Source organism: Dasypus novemcinctus, chromosome 1 (assembly GCF_030445035.2).
Source record: "Dasypus novemcinctus isolate mDasNov1 chromosome 1, mDasNov1.1.hap2, whole genome shotgun sequence".
Lineage (NCBI taxonomy): Eukaryota > Metazoa > Chordata > Mammalia > Cingulata > Dasypodidae > Dasypus > Dasypus novemcinctus.
In genome coordinates, this window is record NC_080673.1 from 121,734,310 (window position 1) to 121,762,177 (window position 27,868).

General features: G+C 43.2%; 1 protein-coding gene and 1 long non-coding RNA gene across 6 annotated transcripts in view; one reads left to right on the forward strand and one right to left on the reverse strand.

The window, feature by feature from the left end:
- Positions 1-27,443, reverse strand: LOC131278365 (uncharacterized). Its single transcript, XR_009185689.2, has 4 exons — positions 27,313-27,443; positions 12,036-12,087; positions 7,983-8,126; positions 1-3,435 (listed from the first exon to the last, which is right to left on the reverse strand). It is a non-coding gene; the product is annotated as an uncharacterized lncRNA (long non-coding RNA).
- Positions 26,332-27,868, forward strand: part of TMEM150C (transmembrane protein 150C) — a 69,429-nt gene continuing 67,892 nt past the window's right edge. Inside the window, exon 1 of one of the 5 annotated variants that reach the window (XM_071215837.1) lies at positions 26,332-26,432. The gene's annotated coding sequence lies outside the window, so the exon portion shown is untranslated. Of the gene's footprint in view, positions 26,433-26,564; positions 26,678-27,868 lie in introns of those variants that run through there. The other 4 variants (XM_004472646.4, XM_071215830.1, XM_071215833.1 and 1 more) reach the window with 4 other exon arrangements.

The following is a 27,868-nucleotide window of genomic DNA, read 5'->3' on the forward strand; positions in this document are numbered from 1 at the left end:
TAACGCTTTACAATTTTAACTTTATTATAATGAAAAACTTTAAACATATACAAAAAAGAGAGAAGAGAGGATAATGGAACTCTGGAGAGTATAATGAACCCAGATACAACAATTATCAGTTCGTGGCCCATCTTGTTTCCTCTGTACCCCTAGCATTTCCTTCCCTCCAGGGTTTTGAAGCAAATCCCAGATAAATCATTTTGTCCATGAATATTTCAATACAGTAAAATTCACCTTTTTTGAGTGTGTATAGTTCCATGAATTTTAACACATATAAAGTTTCATGTAATCATAGCTACAATCAGGATACATAACAGTTCTATCAACTCAGAGGACTAATTTTTAATACATTGTCACAATAACATTATCACAGTACTTTAAAAATTGATAGTAATAGATTTCTAAGAATAAATAGTCTCCTATTTCTCAAGAATGGTCCCCTTGACAAAACAATCAAATTCATAGTGCCCTTTTTACTAAGGATACATTCATGTCTGGGCACTTGAATATGCCATAAAAAGAACATATTATAAGCATTCTTCACCCTTGCTTCTGACAAGAGGACCAAACAAACATGACCCTTTGGTAACAATCCATTCATCCTCTTCTACATTTAATTACCTTCCTGCCCAACATAGGCACTTTCTTTGATAGATATTTCATAATACCCTTAGTTCTCCTTTTTAGTGGAATTATCCACCTCAACTTGACCAACTGTTTATATTTGTAGAAAGATGAAATGGTTTTAATAAGTTTCTATTAACTGATAAAAAGTTTTATCTGGAATAACTCAAATTGTGGCTTTATTCTTAAATAAATTAGCTTAGAATCTTTCGGTAGTATAGCTGGAATGAGGTTTAAAAAGCTTTTGCTTGGAGCCAGCCTCTCATTTGATGAAGGAGGAAACTTAAACCATCACTTATCCAACCCTCGAAACTGCCACTCATTAGCCCACTTTTCAGAGTAGTCCCTTCCTTACTGGTTTGTGGAAGTTTCTAGAAACTTTCATTCAAATGCCCACCTCTTCAAGTTTATTCATAGGCTTGTTGTCTTGTGAGAAAAATTTACTGGCGCTAAAGCCAACTCTGAGGGTTCTACTGAAAGAATATGCTAGGCCCCACTTTAGGACCAGCCATCATTACAATTGCGCATTCTCCGTTTAACCCCGCCTTTCTCAAACTGGGTTGGCCCACCTCCCCTCCCCTCACTGTTTAACCATGCCACTCACACCTGTCCCAAACTGGATTGGCCTGCAGCACCTCACCCCACCTTTAGCTACATCCTTATGCCTGCCTTCCCCAGACAGTATAAAACCCCAGGGTCCGTTCTGTTTGGGGAGACTAATCTGAGGCTGATCATGCAATAAAGTCTTTTCTCGAGATCCTGGAGACTCAGTATTGACTTCTGTGTGCATTGGGCATTATCAGTTTGGCAACCCATATGGAATGGTCATAGAGACACCCTGTCAGAGGCCTCCATGGACCCTGTGAGACAGAGTTTTCCAGCCATCAACTGGAGTAGCCCTCTAGACCTATTAGTTTAGAGGCTCATGGCCAGGACTCTCTCCTTTCCCTGCCAGCATTGTCAACTTTATGGCACAGTTTAATTTTTGTTGTTGCTGTTTGTTGTTTGTTTTGGGGGGCACAGTTTAATTTTGAGAGAAGAAATAGCTCCAGATAAAGACCTCTCCTGGACCAGTAACTTTGTTAAGGGGACTGGTCTTATGTGAAAACTGTCTGGTCTCTGGTCATAGGTTAAAGTCCCACCCTGGAAACTGGGTTAAAATTACGAGTTCAATCTTAGTCCAACCACAGTATACTGGGTACAGGTCCCAGGCATACGAGAGTCAGTTGCTATGTGCTCATGCTCTAGTGTGGGTTTGAGTCCCACTCTGGGCTCTCTTCTATCGATATACCAGCTGTAAGATCTCCTGTTGCCGTAAATTAAAATAGTAATAGTGGGAAATGTTAACAGTACTGATGGCTGCAGCTCTTTAAAACATGTCCTGGATAATTGGTCTACATTCAGTTACAGATTTTTGAAAAAGAGAAGGATGATATTTTCCTAAGACACTGCCTGGCTGCAATTTAAATTAGAATCTGTAGAGCAGTGCTCTGCAAATGGGTCTCTCAGTTATAACACCATACTGCAGTTAGGGTTGTTTTGTAAAAGGGAAGAGAAATTGGATGAAATTCCCTATGTACAATCCTTTATGTCTCTATGTCAGAAAAGAATTTGCAGGGAAAATGTCACATTATGATTCAAAAAGAAGATTTTCAGGAAAAAGGCAACTAAGAAATCAGGACTGTATCTCCCCTCACCTCAGAGAAGGTCTTCATCCATTTCTCCTTTATCTCCTGATCAGGAAGGAATGGTCTCTCCACCCCAAACCCACTAGAGCATGCAATTTGGCCAGAGAACTACCCAGTCCCAGGCAGGGCAATTCCCGCTAATGCAAGTTCTTGTTGGATTGGACAATCAGGGACTCCCCAGAGGTTTCATTTGTGCACATTCTCCTTTCTCTACTTCTGATTTGTGTAACTGGAAAACTAGCATGCCTTCCTACTGAGACGACCCCAAGAAAATGGAGAATTTTTCACCTCTATTTTCTTCTGCTCATAACCCAACCTGTATGACTTTTCAAGCACTTTTAAATACTCTCCTCACCCCTGAGGAGCACAGGAAGACCCAGCAGGAAGATCATAGGTTGCATGACCACCAACCAAATAGCCCAGTGCATGCTCCTGGAGCTCTGGCCATTTCCATGATAGAGCATCATTGCAGCCCAAATGAGCAGGCGTACTGACCTAGATTGCATCATAACAGGAGTGCAGAACTAAAATGCCTGAAGAAAGTTCAGGAGAGCCAAGAGAGTCTAAAAGAAAGTTCCATCAGTGTTTCTTAAAAGGATTTTTGAGACATAATAGACAATACACCAATCTGGATCCTGAACATCCAGATAATATGAGACTGATATGACTTTCTTTTTTTTTTTTAGATTGATTTATTTATTTACTTCTCTCCCCTCCCCCCCCCCCCAGTCGTCTGTTCTCTGTGTCTATTTCTGCGTCTTCTTTATCTGCTTCTGTTGTTGTCAGCAGCATGGGAATCTGTGTTTCTTTTTGTTGCGTCATCTTGTTGTGTCAGCTCTCCCTGTATGCGGCGCCATTCCTGGGCAGGCTGCACTTTCTTTCACACTGGGCTGCTCTCCTTATGGGGTGCACTCCCTGTGCGTGGGGCTCCCCTACGCGGGGCACACCCCAACGTGGCACGGCACTCCTTGCGCGCATCAGCACTGCACATGGGCCAGCTCCACACGGGTCAAGGAGGCCCGGGGTTTGAACCGCGGACCTCCCATGTGGTAGACGGACGCCCTAACAACTGGGCCAAGTCTGCCGCCGTGATATGACTTACATTAGTCAAAGTGCTCCAGACCTAAGAAAGAAATGGCAGAAATTAGAAGGAGGATTAGGAACGGCAATGTCTCATGAGATTGCTTTTAAGGTTTTTAACAACCAGGATCAACTCCAAGAGAAGCAGGTGAAGCGGCAAACTGCTTTGCTGGGAGAAGCCATCAGTCAGAGCTTAACTGGATCAAGATGACTGGAAACAGGCAAACAAGAACATCGGACAGTAAGATCTCAAAAGCCCCCACTGACTAGCCCAAGTCTTACCTGGCCTTTAGGGCAACAACAATGTGCTTATTTGCAAGAAAGAAGGATACTGGAGGTGAGAATCCCAGCCACCCCCAGGAAGAGGAGACTCAAGCACCTCACAGACCAACATACCAGATGCCACAGCTTGCAGAGGATGAGGGTGATCAGGAATGATGGGGTACAGGGACCCTTCCAACTTTAGTGACCACATCACCATTTCCCATGAGGATCCCCAGGTATCTATACTAGTGGGAAAGAAACTTGTAGACTTTTTAATTGACACTGGAGCTCTCTACTCCGTTTTAAATCAGAAGGAAAAGACTCTGTCTCCAAAAACAGTTGTGTGTGATTGGAGTGTCTGGAACTTCAAATAATAAGCCTTTCTTACAACCACTTGAATGTCAGTTGGGGAATGCCAGTTTGAAACACAGATTTCTTTATATGCCTGAGTGCCCTATGCCTCTACTTGGACAGGGTTTACTAACCAAATTGAATGCACGAGGGACCTTTTCAGCAGATAAACTGGACATTGAAGTTCCTCCAGACCAAGCCTGTTCCCTCCAGTCTGCTTTGCTGCAGCTAGGAAAAGGAGTCTGGTTGGAAATACCTGAAAACATCCTCTCAAAGATAAAGCCAGAGGTATGGGTTGACTGGATTCCGGGGAAAGCCAGTCCAGGTAAGAGTCAAGCCTGATGCAAGAGTTCCTAATAAACACACACACAGACTCTAGATACACATTTTCAGTGGTCCATGCTCATAGAGCCATTTGGAAGGAAGGAGTTCTGTTAGCCTTAGGGAAAAGGGAGATAAAACACGCTGACATAATTCTGACCTTGTTAGACGCTATCAAGCTGCCTCAAGAAGTAGCAATCATCCATTGCCCTGGACATCAAAGGAATAATAACTTAATAGCAACAGGAAACAATTTAGCAGATTATATAGCAAAAGAAGCAGCCAAGTTCCAGGCACCTAAAGTAGTCACTGCGGCTCTTATACCAAGTAGTGATTTAACACTGTTTACACCCCAATATTCCTCAAATGACCTGTCAAGAGCCAAGGAATGGGGTTTTACTTCCAAACCATTATATCAATCCCATCCGTGGGATAATCCAGAGGCACCAGGGGAGCCAGTGCAGACCACTCCAGAGGGCTGGATTTATAATGAAGAAGGAGTAGTCCTGATTTCAGAAAACTTAACGAAAAGAACTACTGCCTGTTTACACCAGGGCACTCATGATGGAAGGGACGCCATGTACCAATGGCTACAGAAGTACACTGTGGGCCCTAGCACGGGAAAAACTATACAGAGAGTGACACAAGAGTGTCTTATTTGTGCCAAAATCAGTCCCAAGACAGGCCCTCCACAGACTATAAGGGAAGTTCAAGTACGAGGAACAGAATCGGGGAAGACTGGCAAATAGACTGCTGTGTGCCAAAGCGCAAGGAAACTATAAATATCTGCTTGTGTTCATGAACATTTTTTCAGGTTAGGTTGAGGTTTTCCCTTGCAGAACAGAAAGAGCATGTGAAGTAACTAAGGGAAATTATTCCCCTCTTTGGAATGCTGCTCACTATTCAGAGTGATAATGGGAGTACCATCCTTACTTAAGTAACTTAAGATGAATCTAACACTTTAGGAATTGATTGGAGGCTACACGCATCTTTGAGAATACAATCCATGGGAAAAACTGAAAAAAATGAATCATACCCTAAGGACAACTCTAGTCAAGTTCTGCCAGAGACAACTTTATTCTGGGACAAAACTCTGCCATTGCCCTGCTTAGGATAAGGGTAGCCCAGAAGCCAGCTCAGTTAGAGCTCTTACGAAATAATGTATGGGAAAGTCTCCCTTAAAACCAATTGTAGTCACAATCTAGACAGTGAGCATGTTATTACCAAATTGGAAACCATAAAATCAATTCAATCTTTAGGAGCCACTCTCTCTGCAATACACCAGTTTGCCTCTGATTGGCTCCTATTCCCCACAGATGTCCCCCTGCATTGTATCAATTCAGAAGATTGGGTACTTCCTAGAAATTGGAAAATTCAACACCCAGATAGTTCATTCAAAGCCCAATGGAATGGGCCATATCCATGTCTTGCTTGTTACTCATTTTTCTGTTAAGTTACAGGGAATCTAACCTTGGATCCATCCTTTAATGGCTCATCATCCAAAGGGTGATTCTCTCCCTTGTGGAAGGATGGCTGAAGTTTTGCTTCCCTCAGCACCAGAGCAAGACTGCCACCCTAATCAAGATTCTCCACCCTTCAATAATACCTGTGAACCCATCACGGACTTAAGATTGCTTTTAAAAGGGAAATAGCAAGGTAAGTAATTCCTAATGTAGATTGTAGTGCTTGGCCATGTATTCTTCTCTTTCTAGTTGGCTGGAGTTTTTTTTAAAATTAATTAATTTCTCTATTTTTAATGTTACATTAAAAAAATATGAGGTCCCCATATACCCCCCACCCCCCTCACCCCACTCCTCCCATAACCACAACCTCCTCCATCATCATGAGACATTCATTGCACTTGGTGAATACATCTCTGAGCACTGCTGCACCACATGGTCAATGGTCCACATTACAATTTACACTCTCCCCCAGTCCACACAGTGGGCCATGGGAGGACATACAATGTCCAGTAACTGTCCCTGCAGTGCCACCCAGGACACCTCCAAGTCCTGAAAGTACCCCCACATCATATCTCTTCTTCTCATTCCCACCCTCAGCAGCTACCATGTTGGCTAGAGTTTTAAATAATATTTTATGTGTTAATGATGGCATATCTCTTACCTAAAGGTTCAGACCATTTTCTGCATAGTGAACAATCTGGATTACTCGGTATTTTAGACTAGGTACCAGATTGTAATCCTTTAGATTACAATCTAAACCCTTTAGATTAGATGATAAAAATGATTGGCATTTTTTTCATCCTTATAACCTTGTCTGCTTATAACTTCCCTTGTCACATGGAAAAGTTGAAGGAACTTTTCATTATTAAAGCTTCCCAAACCCTTGCCTGGGGAGGATAACTGAAGGATTGCTGGGTATGTCACTCAAATCCTTATACAAAATCCTCTTCCTACATTGCTATACCAGTGCCTGGTTTCCTCCAAATTCTAGATTTAATTCCTCTAAAGAGTCACCAGAACCTTAGAACTGAGCTTCCCATAGAAGGTGAACTGCTCATCTTTGGTTCTTTCCTTTGCTTTGATCTTACCCCCTATTATAACTGATCCCTGGAACAAGATATGAAACCTTATTCCTAAGCTCCTATTAACCACCCCATGTCCTTGCAGACGACCATAATCAAATGGACTGTAATTATACGGGGAATGGGTTTGAGGAGAAAGTGAGCCCAGAAGAGAAAGCAGAGATTGGCAAAGCTGCCACCGTGCCATGCCATGTGACTGGAGTCCAGGATCACAAGCAGATGATGTTCAGGGACATAGGATTGCCTTATGCCTTGATTTGGACATTTTTCCCAGGCTCAGAAATGTAAGCTTTTAACCTAATAAATCCCACTGTAAAAGTCAGGTCATTTTGGTATATTTCTCCAAGCAGCTATTAGCAAACGAAACCAATTACCAATTGCATATCAGTAATCCATGAAGAGCAGTTAGGAGTACTTTTGGCTACAAAAATCAAATACTTTGTGTAATGTCTGGAAAAGGTAAATCTAGAAGGCAGATTAGTGGTTGCCTGGAACTTTGGGTGAATAGAAGGGATCTTTTGGAGTTGATGAAAATGTTCTAAAACCTGATTTTAGCAATGGTTGCACAGCTCTGTAAATTTACTAAAATTGTACATTTAATATGGGTGGCTTTTATGGTGTTTCAATTAAATTGTACCTCAATTAATCTGTTTTAAAAAAACAGTTACATAGGGAAGCAGACTTGACCCAATGGATAGGGCGTCCGACTACCACATGGGAGGTCCAAGGTTCGAACCCCAGGCCTCCTTGACCCATGTGGAGCTGGTCCATGCGCAGTGCTGATGTGCGCAAGGAGTGCCCTGCCACGCAGGGTGTCCCCGCATAGAGGAGCCCCACACACAAGGAGTGCACCCCATAAGGAGAGCCGCCCAGCGTGAAAGAAAGTGCAGCCTGCCCAAGAATGGCACCGCACACACGGAGAGCTGACGCGGCAAGATGACGCAACAAAAAGAAACAGATTCCCAAGCCGCTGACAACAACAGAAGCGGACAAAGAAGAACACACAGCAAAATGGACACAGAGAACAGACAACTGGGGGCGGGGAAGGGAGAGAAATTTAAAAAAATAAATAAATCTTTTTTTAAAGTTACATAGAGATATTTAATTACCTCTTATGACAAGACGTCTGAAAGTAGTTGATTCCTGGCTTGGTTCCACAGCAAGTGTCATGTTCTTTGTAATTCACCATCCCGAGCATGTTGGCCTTTTTCCCTCAAGCTCATCTTCTAATGATCCCAAGATGGCGATTTCAGCTTTAGGATCAAGTCCACATACATGGCAAGAAAAAAGATCGTGTTAGTGAGTTCTTCATTCCTACCTGTCTCCTTTATAAAAGGAAATCCAAAACCGACTTCTGATCTCTCTTTGGGCAGAACTAGGTCACATGATCACCCCTAGCAGCCCCAAAGCCTAAGAAAGATGGTAAGTAGCAAATGGGAGCAGAGCTACCAAGGCTGGCTGAGCATGTTGGGGCTGGGCATGTTGCCTTCCTGAAACAAAGTGAGGATCTGTTGACAAGGAAAAGATGAGGGAGGGTGCTGAGATGGGTGTTGAATAGGCCCTAAGAATGCCTGCCACATCAGGAGACAAAAAAGTTGTTACATATGTTATAATACAGCCTAATGTTTAAGAACACAGACCCTGAAGAGAGAGTGCTGGCACTCAGGGGATTCAATCCCAGTCCCCACCACTCACACACTATTTGAATCAGGTAAGTTAAGGAACTATTCTGTGCCTCAGTTTCCTTCACTATAAACAGGGGATAATAATAAATCCTACTTCACAGGGTTATGTGAGAACTAAGTGAGTTAACCTAAGGAAAGTGCTTAGGACAGTGCCTTGCACATAGTGAGCATTAGCTGAGTATTTTTCTTATATGTGTGTGTGATTACATGTAAATGTGTTATCCTAGCATGTGTTTCATTCATCATTCTTTTATTGAACATTTAATATGTGCCAGGCAGCGAGCTAGACACTTGGATAAAACTATGAACAAGATAGAATGCCTCCGGACCATGCTGAGCTCGTATTCTGATGAAAGAAACCAACAATAAATAAGTTAAAAAGATTATTATAGAGTGTGATAAATTCTGTAAAGGAAAAAAACAGGATGACAAAATAGATAATCGAAGGGGCAACTGTCTATAGATAGGGCAGGCAGGGAAGAATTAAGTTGAGATTTAATTGATGAGAAGGAGTCAGCCATATGAACACACAATGGGAAAACTTTTCAAGCAGTGAGAGCGTTGGGGCAAAGGCCCTACTGGAGAAAAGATGTTGGCATATTTTAGATTGGCCCAGAGGGTCAGTACCACTGGAGCATGGCGAGCAGAGGATAGGGCCTGGATGAGGCTGGACAGGTATCTGGATCCCTGGCCCTACAGTGCCTTGTAGGCAGCGGGAAAGTGCTTGGATTTTATTCTAAGTGCAATGGAAAGCCACCAAGGGGAGAAAGAATCTGCAAGTGTTTTGCTTTTATTTGCTTTGCCTGCTGTGTGGGGAATGGATTGAAGGGAGACAGGAGTAGACCATTTACAACTGGTAGTTGTAAATGATGGTAGAAGTTGAATGAAGGTGGTGGCAAGAAAAATTGAAGAGGAACCTGGGGAATCATTTTTATTTGTGTATGTATTTGCTAAGGACGATACGAGGCACCATTATGCTGGTTCAATGGGTGATTTCAAACTTTTCCATCTCCTTTCTCCTTGGTTAGGGGCATGGGCTGCCCCTCATTCCACTACCCCTCCTCAAGGTATGTAGAGACCAATCTTCTCCTCTAATTAGCCCTTCTGAGCAGTTGTCTTAATTTGCTAAAAACCACTGGGAGTGATATACCAGAAATGGTTGATTTTTACAATAGGAATTTATTAGATTAAAAGCTAACAATTCTGAGGCCACAAAAGTGGCCAAACCAAGGCATTGTCAGAGATGCTGTCTCACCACGTTGCAGTTGTTGGTGATCAGGCACATGGGAGGGCAAAGGGCAGCTCTTCTGGTCGCTGCCTTCTCCTCCAGACTCCTTCTTCCTGAGCTCAGCTGTGGGTGATCAGGTATATGGCTCACCCCTCTCCTCCAGACCTCATCTCAGCCTCTTTCCATATCTCGGTGCTCCACTGATTCCAGCCTCCAGCCTCCTGGACTTTTCTCTCAGCCTTGGGGTTTCTCTGTCTCTGACACTTTTCCCGTGTCTGCTGCTTTTAGTCCTCCATTTTATAAAAGACTCTAGTAAGACGCTTAAGACCCACCCTGGGTCACACAACAAATCAAAGGCCCATGACAGAAGCAATGTAATCAAGAGTTCTCACCTACAACAGGTATACATGCACAGGAATAAATTAGCTCTAAGGACATGATCTTTTCTTGGATGCACAAAAACTTTCTGTCACAGTGGTCAACACGGGTACTGGACTGTTGTCGAAGGGGTTTTCTGAATGCGGATACGCAAGGAAGAGCTGATCCATCTCGGTGCGCAGTCAAGCTTCAGCGACTGGGTGATGGAGAGGCATGTGCTGACCATGCAGGGGAGGGTCAGTGACCTTCAATCAAACATCTGGGCCCTGGCCGGGAGGCCCACTGGCAGTGGTGAGAAATGAAAGAAACATGACATTTCTCAGAATTAAAATCTGTCCTCAATGTCTCCGCTCCCTCCTCCTCTTTTCCAGCCCTACCGTGCTCAGGGGAAACTTGCTCGACAAATATTCACTTGAATCTTTCAGTTTTATAAGTAGGCTTACTGAGTATTTCCAGTTTTTCTTCGGTTTCTGAATTGGATGACACTTGTCTATCTGTCTGGGGCAGGAGCAGTCCCTCAGGGGTATACAGGGAATAATTCCGTAAGATGGGAGAGGTTGCACTACTTAATGTTTTCAGATATTAAACAGGCACACACATATATGTACACTAGGAATGTGGACAGAGCTGATCTTTTAGAGCAAGAAGTTGGTTACACTGCTCTAGTCTGCAGACTTTGGGGGTGGGGATAGAGCAGAAGGTGGGGTTGGTTGGAACTTCATAGGATGGCAAAGGGCAGAAAGAAGACCACCGAGTGGCCCCACCAGTTGCAGCAACAAAAGACTCAAGTGTTCACATTAACAACCAGCTCCGTCCCTCTGCCAAAAAGGATGGAGGCTGGTTGCCTGGCAGCCAGGATCCACCCTGCCCTCCTAGTATCAGCTTTAGTTAAGCAACCAAGGCTGCCCTTTATGTTATATCTCATCAGGTTTCATCTGTGTAAACCTATTAAGGGGAAGGACAGGGGATCCCACAGGACTTGCCTCGGTCCCATACTGCATAGGCGACCCCAAATTAGAGTCATAGACAGTGAGAGGTAGAAGATCCTGTAGGGACCAAGACTTTAATTTTATGGCTGAGGCCCAGAGAATTGGGCTGTCCCGAGGTGACACATCCAGTTAATGGCACAAGAACCCTCTTCGACAAATTCAGTTCCCTGACAGGAGGATGTTGTGCGGAGTTGAGTTGAATTGGTGTGATTCGACTCCCGCAGGGAGCTACTTCTCACGCAGTACTTGGGGGCCAGTCCTGCCTCTGTCTAATGTAAAATGGCCCCTTGCAAGGTGGTGCTTGTGGAGTCCTGGGTTTGAATTTAGGGATCAGGACTTACAATCTCCCTATTTGGCGGAGAGCAGGCTCAACCAGTGGAAAGTGTTGCAGAATGCCTCGCAGCAAGGGCAGCTCTGTGATTTTCAAATGACTCTATCTAACTCCTGACAAAGGACAGCTCAGCAGAGGCCCAGCCAGAACCCCTTAGGGAAGGGATCAAGCCAGCCTGCCTCTTTAAAGCTCAGGGCTCTGCTAATTTGATAGGGGCCACCTGAGGGGAGATTTGAAGGCTCACATCCTGGAGAGAGGACTTGAGCAGGGCAGGGCTGAGACTGCCTGATGGTAGCGTTGGAGAGCTACCTTTCAATTAAGTGCAACGAAGGGGCAAAAGGTGAGGGACATAATTAAGTGTGCATATGCAGTGCTGAGCTGCATCTAAAATTTTGACAGATTCAGCTAATGGTGACAGTGGAGACTGGTTTTCAAGGATCTGTTCTTTAGAAGTAGGCGCCTCAAGGTTTATTATTAACTTTGTTCCGAGGTGGCCCTGGTAAACTTGAAATTCAGGTGGCTCACACCTGGTGCTGACCCACCCTACCTACCATTATCTTCTTCCACTGGTCACCAGGACTCAAATGAAGGTGGGGGCAGTCCCTAAAGAGAAAAAGGGAGAAAGACTTAATGGAAAAAAGAACAAATAGCTTGGGGGTGAGGGTGTGGGTAAAGTGGGAGACTAGATAGGGCTTTTTACGCCAGGAGAAAGTGCCAGCTTTTTGAGGGGGAGGGTGGTAGTGCCTGTTGTGGGCAATCAAGGCAGCATGCATAGAATCTACCTTTCAGCAATGCCAGTAACATGGCCGCCCGGGCTGATACAACAGTAGCTTAGGTCACCCTCTCCCTTCTTTGCGGGACTAGTTCGCACCAAAAGTGCTTACCCGCCTGTCTGCCTTCCACCCTAGCAACAGCAGCCGCCAACCCCAGACCGCCACCTATCCTTACCCGCCACCCCCCTCCTCCCTAGAGTATATATGCTCAGTCCCCTCAATAAAATTTTGCAGCTTGATCAGAATACTGTCTTGCTGTCGTTCTTTGTGTCTCTTGTCCCATACCATTCTTCCCTCATAGGACCTGGAGTCTCCGTTGATCGTCCCGCGGGCCGGGACAAGTGCCTTTGCAATTCTGTAACCATTAATGGAGTTTCTATCATGTGTGACAAAACTGTGCTAAGATAACTGGGGCTACTACGGCAAACAAAGCAGAGCCATCGACTTCAGGTAGGCCACAATTACACTGTGTGCCTGAGACTCGTTTTCTTTTCTTTCCTTTTATTAAAGAAGTTGTAAGTTTACAGAAAAATCATGCAGATTTTCCACATACCACCTTATTATTAGTAACACCTTGCATTGGTGTGGTGCACTTGTTACAATTCATTAAAGAACATTTAAAAAATTATATTATTAATTATAGTCCATTGTTTACAATAGGGTTCACTGTTTGTATTATACATTCCTATGTTGTTTTCTTAAAATTTTTATTCTATTAATATGTGTGACCTAAAATTTCCCCCTTTTAACTACATTCACATATGCAATTCAGTGCTCTAATTACATTCATTGTCCATACCAAAACTTTATGATCAACCCAAATAGAAACTGTACAATTTAAGCATTGGCTCTCCATTCCCTACTACTACTCATATCCTGGTAACCTATATTCTGGTTTCTGACTCTGAGTTTGGTTATTCTACTTACTCCATATCAGTAAGATCATATGATCTGTGTCCTATATCTGGCTTATTTCACTCAACATGATGTATTCAAAGTTCATCCATGTTGTTGCATGTATCAGAACTTCATTCCTTTTTACAGCCGAATGATATTCCATTATGAGTATATACCACATTTTGTTTATCTGTTCATCAGTTGATGGACACTTGAGTTGCTTCCATCTTTTGGCAATTGTGAATAATGCTGCTTTGAATAATGGTGTGCTAATAGCTGCGTAAGTCCCTGCTTTCAAATCTTTGGGGTTTATGTCTAGAAGTGGAATTGCCAGGTCATATGACAATTCTACACTTAACTTTCTGAGGAACAGCCATATGTCTTCCACAGCAGCTGCACCATTTTATACTCCCCCAATAATGAATGAGTGTTCCTATTTCTCCATATCCTCTCCAACACTTGTAATTTTTCCATTATCTTTTTAGCACTGTGGTAGATTGAATCATGTCTCCCACAAAGACAAATTCTAGTCTTAATCTGCATTCCTGTGGGTATAAACCCATTGGCAAATAGGACCTTTGAAGAACACAAGGAGAAAGAGAGATCACCATGTGATGGAGGATTGCCGGAACGCTACAGTGCAGAGAGGAATGGGAAGCAAGCCCTGCCAATACCCTGATGTTGCACTTCTAACCTCCAAAACTATGAGACAAGAAATTTCTGTTACTTAAGCCACTGTGTGCTATTTGTCATGGGAACTAAAATAATCACCCAGTTGGCTTTTACTCATCTACTTCAATCTGCTCAGCCTAGGACATGCAAAAGCTATAAATTACTATATTCTGTTAAAAGATCTTATTCATTTCATATATTTACTTTTTACTTGCAGTTGTTTATTTTTTACATATAAACTTCATTTTTTTAAAAACATTTTGTATTTTATTTTATTTTTTTAAGATTTATTTATTTATTTAATTGCCCCCCTCCCCCGGTTGTCTGTTCTCTGTGTCTATTTGCTGCGTCTTGTTTCTTTGTCCGCTTCTGCTGTCGTCAGCGGCACAGGAAGTGTGGGCGGCGCCATTCCTGGGCAGGCTGCACTTTCTTTCTTGCTGGGCGGCTCTCCTTACAGGGTGCACTCCTTGCGCGCGGGGCTCGCCTTCGCCGGGGACACCCCTGCGTGGCGCAGCACTCCTTGCGCGCATCAGCACCGTGCATGGGCCAGCTCCACACGGGTCAAGGAGGCCGGGGGTTTGAACCGCGGACCTACCATGTGGTAGACGGACGCCCTAATCACTGGGCCAAGCCTGTTTCCACATATAAACTTTAAAGATCTAGAATCTATATGGTTGTGTTAACACTGCCTTAAAGCGGCAGACTTGGCCCAGTGGTTAGGGCATCCGTCTAACAAATGGGAGGTCCGTGGTTCAAACCCCGGGCCTCCTTGACCCGTGTGGAGCTGGCCCATGTGTGGTGCTGATGCACGCAGCGGTGTTCCCCGCATAGGGGAGCCCCATGTGCAAGGAGTGCGCCCCGCAAGGAGTGGGCCCTGTAAGGAGAGCCGCCCAGCGCAAAAGAAAGTGCAGCCTGCCCAGGAATGGTGCCTCACACACGGAGAGCTGACACAACAAGATGATGCAACAAAAAGAAACACAGATTCCTGACACAACAAGATGACGCAACGAAAAGAAACACAGATTCCCATGCCGCTGACAACAACAGAAGCAGACAAAGAAGACGCAGCAAATACATACAGAGAACAGACAACTGGGGTGGGGGGGGGAAGGGGAGATAAATAAATAAATAACTCTTTAAAAAAAAAACACTACCTTAAATTCTACTTTTTTTTTTTTTTTTAGATTTTATTTTTGTTTATTTAATTCCCCTCCCCTCCACCTGTTGTCTGTTTTCTGTGTCTTTTTGCTGCGTCTTGTTTCTTTGTCCGCTTCTGTTGTCGTCAGCGGCACAGGAAATGTGGGCGGCGCCATTCCTTGGCAGGCTGCTCCCTCCTTCGCGCTGGGCGGCTCTCCTTATGGGTGCACTCCTTGCGCGTGGGGCTCCCCTACGCGGGGGACACCCCTGTGTAGCAGGGCACTCCTTGCGCGCATCAGCACTGCGCATGGGCCAGCTCCACACGGGTCAAGGAGGCCCGGGGCTTGAACCGCGGGCCTCCCATGTGGTAGACGGACGCCCTAACCACTGGGCCAAAGTCCGTTTCCCTTAAATTCTACTTTGTTTAAAAGTATTGTTTAATATATTCATCATTTACTATATATGAGGGATTACACATGTCTCTGAGAGCTCCCGTCACAATTAAATGATCAGGTTATGAATCCAACTTCCCAACTAGTTGGTTGTTCCTTTAAGGCATCATCCACATTTTATTTATGTTTGTGACCCCAGCACCATACACAGGCCATTCACATAGTAAGCTGTTTGAGGAATTATATGTTGAAATGTGTATAGTATTTAACATAAGGCTTAATACACTAGAATTACAAGAGAGGAATTGGGAGATGAATTTGGGGTCAATTTAGGTGAAGGGAACAATAATAATGGTAAATGAGGCTGAAAACAGTGATGGTACCAGATTTCAGTGAGCTTTAAAGGCCATGCCAAAGAGCTGGAATCTCATTTTGCCATTGGGAAGATTGAAGAGTTTGGGGACAATTAAAGATCGTTTTCGTATTAATATTTAGAAAGAAAATTCCTGTAGAGCCCATATATGTATCAATTAGGGGGCTTTTCATTGCAAGTATAGAAAACCCAACTCCAACAAGTTTAAACAGAGCAGGGAATTTGTGGCATGTAAAACTGAGAAACATTCCAAGGTAAGGTGGACTTTAGACACAATTTAATTAAGGCCCTGGCTTCATTTCTCTGTGATTTTCTTAGGTTTTGTCCTCCTCTGTGCATTGGCATCATCCTCAGACTGGCTTCTCTCATGGCTGCCAGCTACAACAAGGCTATTTGTTTCTTCCCTCAGCCATTAACAGAAAGTTCAAAGTTTCACTCTGATTAGACCTCATTATCCCCAAGAAAAAATCAACGTGGTCAGAGAAACAGGGTTAAATACCTTAGCTTAGGCTATTAAGGCCAACCCATCACCAAAAGTGGGTCAATCCACCCCAACCGCATGGTGGTTACTCAGTAAAAGAGGAAAAGCTGAGGAGGCAACCGACAATGTTTATTATAATATAACAAATAATTGTCCAAGGATAGGGAAGAAATTTGTGAAAAAGAAGAACACCAAGGAAGAAATTGCCATATTGGATTTTAAACTTTTATAATTACCAAAATAGAATTGTATTGGCACAGAGACCCCAGAAATAGACTCAAGTTTATATTACAATATGACAAAGGTGGCAATTTGATGGCAAAGTGGCTTACTTAGTAAAGAGTGCTGACATCATTATCAACCTGGAAAGAAATCAAGATAGATCCCTACCTCACAACTTAAATAAAATTAAATTTCAAATGTATCAGATAATTAAAAGTTAAAAAACAGAATAAAAATATTAGAAAAAAACTTAGACTAATATCTAAATTGGGTTGAAAGAGACTTTTCCAAGTAAGGCAGGAAACTGAGAAGCCACAAGAAAAAAGAAACATTTAACCACAAAAATTTTTTTAAATATTCTAATGGTCAAAAACACCAAAAGCAAAGTCAAAAGACAAATCTTGAACTGAAATAAAAATTGTTAGATATATAACAAAATATTACTATTCTTAGCATATGAAGAACTCCTAAAAATATCCAGTAGAAAAAAATAGTAGCCAAGGAAATGGAAAGCATGGATCAGATTGGCAAATGTTAAAAATTTAGAAACAATTATGACATTCAGTCTTGGTAAGATTTAGAGAAACCAATACGTTGCTGGCAGAGGTGCAAATTGTTATAATCTTTTTGGAAAGATATCTGGAAGCCTCTATGAAAACTAAAATTCTATGTCCTTCAACCTTGGAAATCCCACATTTGGGAATTTCCTTCAGAAATAAAAGTACAAGTACATAAGTACATGTCTAAGACTTTGCTGATAGTGGCAAACAACTGAAAAAAGAAAACAAATAATGATCAATAAGACAATAGCTAAAGCAATTACAACACATTCAAATTATGAAATATTTAAAACTGCTAAAAAATGAATTATTCCAACTCATTCTATCATGCCAGTAATTATATCATAAGCAAAGACATCACAAGAAAAGAAATCTTTCATGAACATAGATGCAAAAATCCTAACAAAATATTATCAAATCAAACCTAGCAACAAAAGAAACAGATGGTACACGATGAGCAAGGGAGATATATCCCAGGAATACAAGGTTGATTTAACATATCACTAGAATAAGGAACACGATCCACATGATCATCACATGGACAGGGAAAAACTATTTGACAAAATACAACAAACTTTCAAGATAAAAACATTCAACAACCTAGGAATAGATGTGAACTTCCTCAACTTGATAAACAAATGGGAGCTTCCTCAGCTTGATAAAGAACACATGAAAAGCTCACAATTAACATCATACTTAATTTTGAAAGACTAAATGTTTTCCCCCTCAAGTCAGGAACAAGACAAAGATGTCTCCTCCTGACACGTCTATTCACTTCTATTTTACTGGAGGTTCTAGCCAGGACAATTAAATAAGAAAATGAAATAAAAAGCATCCTGTTTGGACAGGAAGAAGTAAAATTATCTCTATTCTTGGATGACATAATCTTACATATAGTAAACTGTAAAGAATCCACACACAAAAAAAAAACCTAAAGATAATAAATGAGTTAGGCAAAGTTGCAGGATATAAGATCATTATACAAAAATCAGCTGTATTTCTATACATCAACAACAAATAATCTAGAAAATGAAATGAAGGACATGATCCATTTACAATAGCATAAAAAAATAATAAAATACTTAGGAATGAATTTAAAGAAGGAAGTCAAAGACATACATGAAAACTATAAAACGCTGAAATAAATTAAAGAAGACCTAAGTAAATGGAAAGACTTTCTATGTTCATGTATTAAAAGACTAAATATTGTTAAGACAGCAGTATTCCTCAAATTATCTACAGATTCAATGCAATCTCTGCCAAATTTCCAGCTGACTTCTTTGCAGAAATTAAGTTGACCTTAAAATTCAAATGGAAATTCAAGGGACACAAAAGAGCTAAAAGAATCTTGAAAAAGAACAAAGTTGGAGGACTGATGCTTCCTGATTTCAAAACTTAATACAAAGATATAGTAATCAAGACAGTATGGTACTAGCATAAGGCATATTGATATAGATCAACAGAACAGAATGAAGCGTACAGAAATAAACCCTCACATTTATGGAAAATTGATTTTTGACAAGGTTACTAAGACATTTAAATGAAGAAAAAAATGTCTTTTCAAAAATGGAGCTGGGACAACTGGATACCCAAATGCAAAAGAATGATATAGGACACCTGCCTATTTCCCTACACAAAAAATAACCACAAATAGATGAAAGACAAATACAAGAGTTAAAACTATACAACTCTTAGAAGAAAATACAGAAGCATAGGAATAAATCCTCTTGACCTTGAATTAGGCAATTATTTCTTAAGTATAACACCAAATACACCAACTACCGAAGAAAAAAATAGATTAATTGGACTTTTGTTCTTGAAAAGATACCATCAAGGAAGAGAAAAGACCACCCTCATAATGGGAGAAAGTATTTGAAAATCATGTACCTGATAAGGTACTGCTATCTAGAATATATATATATATGAACACTGAGCAATAAAAAGACCAATAACCCAATTTAAAAATGGGCAAAAAGTCTGAACAGACATTTTTCAAAAGGTATACAAATAGCCAAGAGCACATGAAAAGATACTTAACATCATTAGTCACCAGGGAAATGCGAGTCACACCCATAAGAAGGCATTTTACATTCACTATAATGGCTACAATAAAAAAGACAGTAATAACAATTGGTCAGGATATGGAGAAATTGGAACACACATACACTGGTGAGAATGTAAAATGGGATAGCTGCTTTGGAAAACAGGTGCGTCAAAAAGCAAATTATAGAGTTACTATATGACCCAGCAATTCTATTCCTAGGCACATATACAAGAAATGGAAAAATATGTCCACACAAAAACTTGTACATAAATATTCATAGAAGAATCATTTATAATAATAAAAAACTGGAAATAATATCCATTAACTGATGAATGGATTAAAAAATGGGGCATATCCATATAATGGAATGTTATTTGGCAATAAAAATGAAGTTCTGATACATACTAAAACATGGATCAATCTTGTAAACATTATACTACATGAAAGAAGCCAGACACGAAGGCCACATATTATATGATCCATTTCTATGAAATATCCAGAATAGACAAATCCATAGAGACAGAAAGTAGATAGTAGTTTCGGGGAGCTAGGGTAGTAGGGGGAGAGAGGTGGCAGATTGGGGAAATGGGGAATAATTGCTAATGGGTATAGTTTCTGAGGTGATGAAAATGTTCTCAGATTGATTGTGGTGATGGTTGCACAATTCTGAATATATCTAAAGTCACTTTGAAAGGTTGAATTTTGGCGGTGGACTTGGCCCAGTGGTTAAGGCGTCCGTCTACCACATGGGAGGTCTGCGGTTCAAACCCCGGGCCTCCTTGACCCGTATGGAGCTGACCCCTGCGCAGTGTTGATATGCGCAAGGAGTGTCCTGCCACGCAGGGGTGTCCCCCGCGTAGGGGAGCCCCATGCACAAGGAGTGCGCCCCATAAGGAGAGCCGCCCACCACAAAAGAAAGTGCAGCCTGCCCAGGAATGGTGCCGCACACACGGAGAGCTGACACAACAAGATGACACAATGAAAAGAAACACAGATTCCCGTGCTGCTGACAACAACAGAAGCGGACAAAGAAGACGCAGCAAAATAGACACAGAGAACAGACAACTGGGGTGGGGTGGGGTGAAGGGGAGAGAAATAAATAAATAAATCTTTAAAAAAAAAAAGGTTGAATTTTATGGGATGTGAATTTTATTCATGAAAACTGCTATACATATATTTTTAAAATCAGTTAGGTCTATATCTCTTGACCCAGAGGCAGGTCCATGAAATGCTGTCATGTGAGAAAAGGGAGTTCTAAAGTAATATACACACTGTGATTCCATTTACATGTGCAAAACATTTTACAGGAAGATATGTATTAGCATGAAAAAAATTCAAAAGGATACTCACCAGACTGTTAACATTGAGAGGAAGAAAGGAAGAGGTTGGAGACAGTGGGAGATTATTAACTTTTTGTTTATAAATATTTGGAATTTTTTCCCATTTTTAATTAAGCATGTAACCATGTATCTAAGTAAAAAGTGAAATAACAAAAGAAAATAAGATGATTTAAAGAAGAACTGTGAGAGATATTGGAGTTGGGGAGACAGTGGAGTTGGAGAAGGAAGTAGGGCAATGGGGCATGCGTAAGGTGATGAGGACTTGCCGGAATCCAATAAAAATGAAAAGGAGACAGACTGTCAAGACATTGTAAAAGTCCGTTCAGGAACTAGGACTTAGTTACTGAGTGAAGATGAGGTCACCTGAAACGTAGCTGTTGAGGAGTGTGAGTAGCTCATTAGTTGAACGCCTGCTTTGCACGTATGAGGTCCTGGGTTCAATCCCGGGTACCTCCGAAAATAATTTTAAAAGTTTTTATATAGCTGTTACTAACTCCAAGATTTCAGGCTGACCTACAAAAAAGGAGAAGTGGTTTTGAATTGACTAAAGACATGGAAGATGTTGAAGAGATTGCATCATCCCAACTCCCAAGTCTGGTGAGTGTCAAGGAGCGTAAGGTAGGGGAATAGGAGCCCATGCAGCAGTCAGTGGAACTTGGGCCTGGAAGGTCATGCATGTAGACATACACGGGAACATTTTCAAGAGAGAAGGTATGGAATCCAGGTGGCTGGGGACTGAGAATAAATCAAGACAAGGGGTGAAGAAGAGGCAGCAAATGAAAGCTATGCTTATGAGAAATTTCTCCGTGAAAGGAAGGTAAGTATGAAATAGGAACCTGACTGAGAAAGCAGGATGGGTGGACAGTGTTTTTAGGGTGGTGGAAATATGCAGGAGGTAGTCCGTAGGCTAAAAGAAAGCCAGTTGAAAGGGAGGGATTAGGTATTCATAAAATGGGGCGTTAAGAGAGGAAATAAATTGGCGACCTTCATCCTCTAAGAGAAGAGTGAGAAAGAGCATTATAGAATATAAAAATATATCTTTTTTTGGTGGCGATAAACTGAGGAAGTTGTTAAAAAGCCACCATCTAGGGGTGACATTTGAAATAATTAACAACTAGTGGAGAATGGGCACCAGCTTAACAGTGAGACACAGGCTGGGCACTGAATCGGGATCCTGGAGCCCCCTGCACTGTTCACCGCTAACTCTTTAGTTGCTAGATCATGGTGAGGTCTCAGGGTAACGGTGGGAAGCAGAGAAGGGCAACGAAACTAGAGGACAGGTGCAACACCTCTTAGCTAGAACTGCAAAAGGTGGAATAAGAACTATCTAAATTCCTCAAAAACAATCATATGTGACAAAAAGAATATCATAATGTAAAATGACTATTTGGCTCTCTGATTTAGGTTTTTTGTTTTTGTCAAGTAAATAAATAATGATGCCTTCCATTAACCCAGTGCACATTGGCAAAAGGGCCAAAATGGGGATTGACTGAAATCAAAGCTGTTTACATTCTTTTAGTTTCTCTCTGGCCGTAAACAACCATGCCATAGTTCAAAGAGGGAAAGTGGGATTACTAAGAGTTTCAGAACACAGAATCTCCCTCTAAGCACCAGTCACACACCTCTCTGAACTCACCTCTTCCACCGGAGAAGAGTGAGAGTGAGAGCACTACACTCAAGAGAATACATGAAAGTGTTTGGGGATTCCCGGTCACAACTGCCAAGTACATGAATATGGAAACCGTCACCAAGGCGATCATATCAGCCTCAGCCTCCAAAGGCCGGCACCGCTGTATCTGTCAGGGCTGCATTTTGAAATCCCTCTCCCTTATCTTGCCCAACTGCTGCAGAACGCTGGTCTCAGATGTGCTGATTGGAGGGCTGCTGGCAGTTGTTCTAGGGCAGGCTGCAGTGGCCAGAGTCTTTTCAAAACAGACTTTTCTAACAGAAAGAGACCTTGGCAATCATCAAATCTCAGCTCTTTAGAAATGAGGAAGCCCAGGCCCAGCTATTTAATCAGAGGTTAGACCAACATTTAGGTCTTGAGTTCTTTTAATTCCATATTCTTCTTTCTTTTTAGAAAGCTTAAGTCATATAACTCATAAGCATATGAAGGGGCTTTCTTGACACATCTTACTTATTTGTGATTCAGGCAAGAAACCATAATGAAATACCCTCAGAGCCTTAAGGTATAGTATGGAATACAGTATATTTGAATGTATAGCTGATATATTGACCCAGTGAGACTCGTGGGAGTAATTAGAAAACAACTTTATTCTACTCCCTTGCTGCCTGTTCAGACTTGCAATGTGGGGCTAGTTGTTTTCCTATCCCTTAGTTGAATTAATGAGGAGGCCTTATTCAAATAATAAAAAGGTGTCTGGTCACTTTTAGCCAAAAACACAGTCTGAAATCGGTAATTAATGTGTCTGTTAGCTTGTAATAAAAAACCTCAAACTTCATTTGGAGAAAGTGTGATAATAAGCTTCCTCTGTATTTCTTCCAGGCTTATACTTCTCCCCTTCTCCCTTACTGGGCTGCCTCCTGGATTGAAGTGTGTGTGGGGACAAGGGGATAGAGAGAGAGAGAAAGACAGACAGCTATCTCAGGAGGCAGGAAGGCCTGCCTGGTTCGAGCTATCATGGCTTCCTCTGGCCATCATGGCACATGCTGCCAGCTGACACTTTTTCTCATGCGTTTGTTAGAACCACCCTCGCTACCACCACCCTTCTGGGAATGGTTCACTGTCCATTCCCTTGGCTCAGCGAGTTCAGTTTGCCCCTGACTGGAGGCTGTAGATTCTCCCCCCTGGGCCCTGGGCACCTGGAGGCAAACCTCTGGCCTCTTTCTGCTGAGGTCTCTTTGCCTTTCTCAGCAGTGCTCTTGGGTAGGATCAAAGTGAATCCCACGCTGCTGCCTCTCTCCTGATCCACAGGAAGCATGCTCCTCCGGCTTATCTTCTGTGGGAGTAAATTACTGTCCAAACCACAGCCCCTACCCTATCTTTAGGCCACTTTTGCCAATTCTGGTCCTTTAGATTTCTCAGGCATGATGCAGACACCAACCCACAGTGTTCCGCGGACTGCAGAAGGCACATATCAAGCCCTCTGAGAGGTCTACCTGAAGCTCTGCTCACCAGGCTTTAGGTGAGGGGAAAGCCCCTGTTGTCCTCCCTCAGTTGGGTGCAGAGGAAGGGCCTCCTACAGCACCCACGACTTCTTCTACAGAATCTCTCCTCCGGTCCTCAGCGATCTATTCATCTCAATTTCATCCCTTATATACCTTCGAGGTAAGTGCAAGGCTAAGGCTCACAAAGCATGCTTTCTCCCTTTTCTTTGCAGGTTCTACATGGTGATCTCTTGCACCTTGTTTGAAATGTGAGAGTGATTGACAAATGATCTGGGGCCTCTGTCAAAATGGAAATAAAATAGTAGCTCCCATTTAGAATCCTGTTATCTAATGTATTATCAGTCTCATTCCAATTGCCCCTCCAAAGTTTTCTTTAATACACAAATTTTGTTGAAGATCAAGTACTATTTCAACAAACTTTGTATGGCTTTGTCATTTCTCAAAGATTACTTGAATTACTGGTTGTTTGGATAAGAATCAGCAATAACTTTGTTATACAGATTTTTATTATAATGGTATTCATTGCAATTTAACCAGTAGCAGTTTCAGAATCGCTGGGAATGTTATTGATGAGCTTGCTTCTGAAACCAGCTCCTCCAGCTGATTAAGGGAAGTCATTTGAATCATTAACAGCAACAACAAATTGGCCTCCCAAAAGCAAGGAACTGAGCAGGAATATAGAATTTCTTTGTAATTCTAAATATTCTGTGGTGGCTTCCATTAAATAACAAATTTACTTATATCAGAAAAAACCTTCACCCTTTCTCAGGTGGATGGATACCTATGCTATTTACCAGTTAGATCAGTAGACTTGGGATAGCGATTTGGCATCAAAATCAGGAGCCTCCCTGTGGTCCTGTAGGGTGACGATGTCTCTGAGTATTCACCTCCATCACACCTTACTTAACCCCTGTTTGTTCCGCATTCAGTCTCTAACTCTGTGCTTGATCTCCTCCACAAAAGCTGAAGCATCTTGGAGCCCTGTCAACAGATCCGTTTGGATACAGGATGGCTCTTTATACACAGTTTAAAAAAAAAAGACAAGCAGCTATGTGAGAATATTTTGATCTTACACCTATACACAATTAAAAATATCTAAAGTCACATTACGTACATAATGAACAACTTTAAATGGGTAGGATACCAAGACCAATAAAACAAATATAATAACACAGATAAGCTTATGTTTGATTTGTCTTCGGTTTTCTTGAAGCTTTGCTAAAATTCTCTTGACACTAATGGAATATGCTTGTAGCAACCAACTCTCCTTCATGGCCAGCATTTTAACATAATATTTCAGCACTGATATCACTGTCAGGAATGTAATTTATTTCACCCTTTGGGTTTATTTGGATGGACATTTTGGAGATGAAGGTGGCAGTGATTTAGTGCTGCTGACAAATGGCACTGAGCCTGCCACCCTCACAGAACTCAAGTTGGTTTCTAAAACAGAAGTGGGTCTGGCTATAAGTGAAGATGAAAATCTTCAAATAAATTAAACATGGTGCAAGTGTTCTCAGGCTTTCCATTAGAGAAAAAAGAAAAGTAAGGGTGTTTTACAATGACCCTATTCCCCAGAAAGGCCGTGACTCAGTCTTAGGCATGTCAGAATTACCTGTGGATTTTGTACAGACACCCATGTCCTGGCGCCATCCCTTCGCTCTCATCCCTGCCCCTCCACCCTGAGGGTCTGACTTGGTGGGCCTTGGGTAGATCTAGGTATTTCTATTTTTGAGAAGTACCCACTGGTGATTTTGATGTGCAAACCAAGTTGAGAAGCATCATTAAGTTTTACAATAGTTCTAGAAGTTTTAAAAGAATGGATTGCACTGAAGGGCTCCTTCAGTCATAGCAGAGAGAAATGAATGGCAGAGAAGAGAGGGAGCAGGGGTCACATCGGGTCTGGGGTCCATGGATGGCCCTCAATCAATTCTTAACTTTTGGGGGAGTCATAGCCCACTTTGATATGTATCAGAAAAATGTATATAGGCTAACATCCACAAAATCTGGCATGTAATTTCATGGGATTTTAGACTAGAATTATGTTTTTCTTTTGTTATCATAATTGGATGGGTAACAGTCCCATTCATTAAGATAGGGAAAGCAAGAAAAGGCCAAGTTCCTGGTCTCAAGAAGCTTCCAGAAGAAAATAGTAAGAAGAAATCAATATACACATATATAGGTGAACACAATAATCAGGAGTGGTTGGGAAAGTTAATTAGTTCTGGAAGCTAATATTGAACTGGAGATGTGGAAGAGGTTTAATTGGAGAAGGTTCTTAGAAACACATGCTCTGACAAACATCAGTTTCAAGAAGGTGTTGTGTATGAACTAAGAAAAAAGAATGGAAGTCAGCCAAAGACACGTTGAGTAAAGAAAAGATCTACTATGGGAGCACCGTAAGGTTATGTTTGGAAACAGAAATTAATGACCAGCATGTGATAAAAATGGCATTTATCCACAGCTGCTGCCTGAGGTCATCGACAGGGGCGCCACTGGTAGGCAGGAGCCCGGAGTGGGGGAAGCTATCAAAATGCTGATTTTTATAGTTTTATAAGGATTCCGAAGAGATACTGGGAGAGAGCAAGCTGGTGCTGAGAGGCAAAAGGTTCGCTCTTCACTGCCAGGGTCAGAAGTTGGCCCTGCGTTTGTTCAAAACCCTGAAAGAAAACCGCGGGAGAGCGCTGAGTGGCTGACAACTACAATCAGTGAGTGGGCATGAAAATGAATTTTAGCTGCAATGTGCACAAACTCTAGGTGTGTGGACAGAAGGGAACGGCCAGAAGGTTACAAGAAGTCAGGAACAATTCACCACCAGGAGGAGGATCCTAGATTCTGCCCTTCCTTTTGTTGGGCGAGGAGCGCCAGGCTCACGCGTCCAGAGGCTCTAGGAAGCGGTTCGGCAGTCCGCACCGGGCTCCACACCAGGTAACTATTAGGAACCCGGGAGTTGTAAGCCCGAGCCCCGGCGGCTGAGCTCTAGGCGGAGGGCCCGCAGCAGGGACCCCAGAATAAGTCGGGGGCGGGCCGCGGCGAGGAGCAAGGGGGCCGGGCGGGCGGGCGAGCAGATCCCACCCCTTCCTGAAGGAAGCGCCCTCCCCGCCGCCGCCGCCGCCGCCGCCGCCGCAGGTGCCGGCCCCGGACGCGAGCGCGGCCCCGCCGCTCCCCAGCAGGTAGGCGCGGCGCTCGCGGCGCCCCTTCCCCCGCGCGGACCCGGGCCGGCCCGCGGGCCCGCCAGGCGGCCGGGGGGCGACCGGCCCCGCTTCCGCGCCCTGCCCGGAGGCGGAGACCCGGGTGGCGGGCGCTGCGGCGCGACTGGGGCGGGGGGTCCGCCCGGCCCGCGGGGCCCTGCCGGGCTCCCGGCCCCTCCCCAGGGCGCCCCCAGCGCGGGGCCGCAGTTGCGAGGTGCCCCCCGGCCGGCGCACACCCGGATCGAGGCGCGGGTGCCCGGCGGCGCCCTGGAGCCGGTGTCTGCCGTGCGCCGCGCGCCCGGGGCGCTCCAGCCCGCGCGCCTCTGTCCCCGCCGCAGTGCTGTCCACCGTCGATCGCCTTCGCCGCCCACCGGCCCCGGCCCCGGCCCCGGCCCCGGCCCCGGCCCCGGCCCCGGCCCCGGCCCGCCTCCTCTGACAGAGGTCCACACCACAGCCCCGTCTGGATAACTAGGCCTTTTGTTATCGGGGGGACTCTGGTCTGAAGCGACCCTTAAGTTTGGCCTCCCAGCTCCTCTGCCATTCACTGTGCACTTTACCGTTAGCCGAGTCAGGCCGGCTTGGGAAGCAGGGGATCCGGGAAGGAGACACTAACTTGCCTTGCTCTGTGCACCATCCTCCGCTCTAAATGCACCGTCTTGCTTTCATTTCCTCTGTGCACACTTAGGAAGAAATGTGATTTTCGGTTGCTTGGGAGTGGCGGCAGTGGATGGGTTGCAGAGGCTGTTTGGTCATTCTTTGCAGTTAAAAAGTGATTAGTCTTGGATTATGGAGGGAGTGCTTGTTTGGTTTTCCCCTTTTTAAATGAATCAAAGAATGAGAGGGTTTTCCCATTTTAAATTAATATTTTCTCTCTACTCATCCATCTCCTTCCACCCCTACCCCTACGATACTTTATTGTATCTCAAACACTGGACTGATTTTTTAAATCGGGTTTGTTTTGCCCAGACCGCCTTTCAGGGCTGAGCCAGGATTGTGCCTAGGAATATGAGGGGACATAGACCAATTGAAATGGGAACACATCTCCCTGAGGGAACCCACTCTCACGTCCCACTTACATGGTCCTGTTAGGGAACCAAATATATTAATGATACGTTTATGGGTTGTTGTTTTTTTAAGTTTTTGGATCAATTAAAATAACAAAGTCTAAAGGGT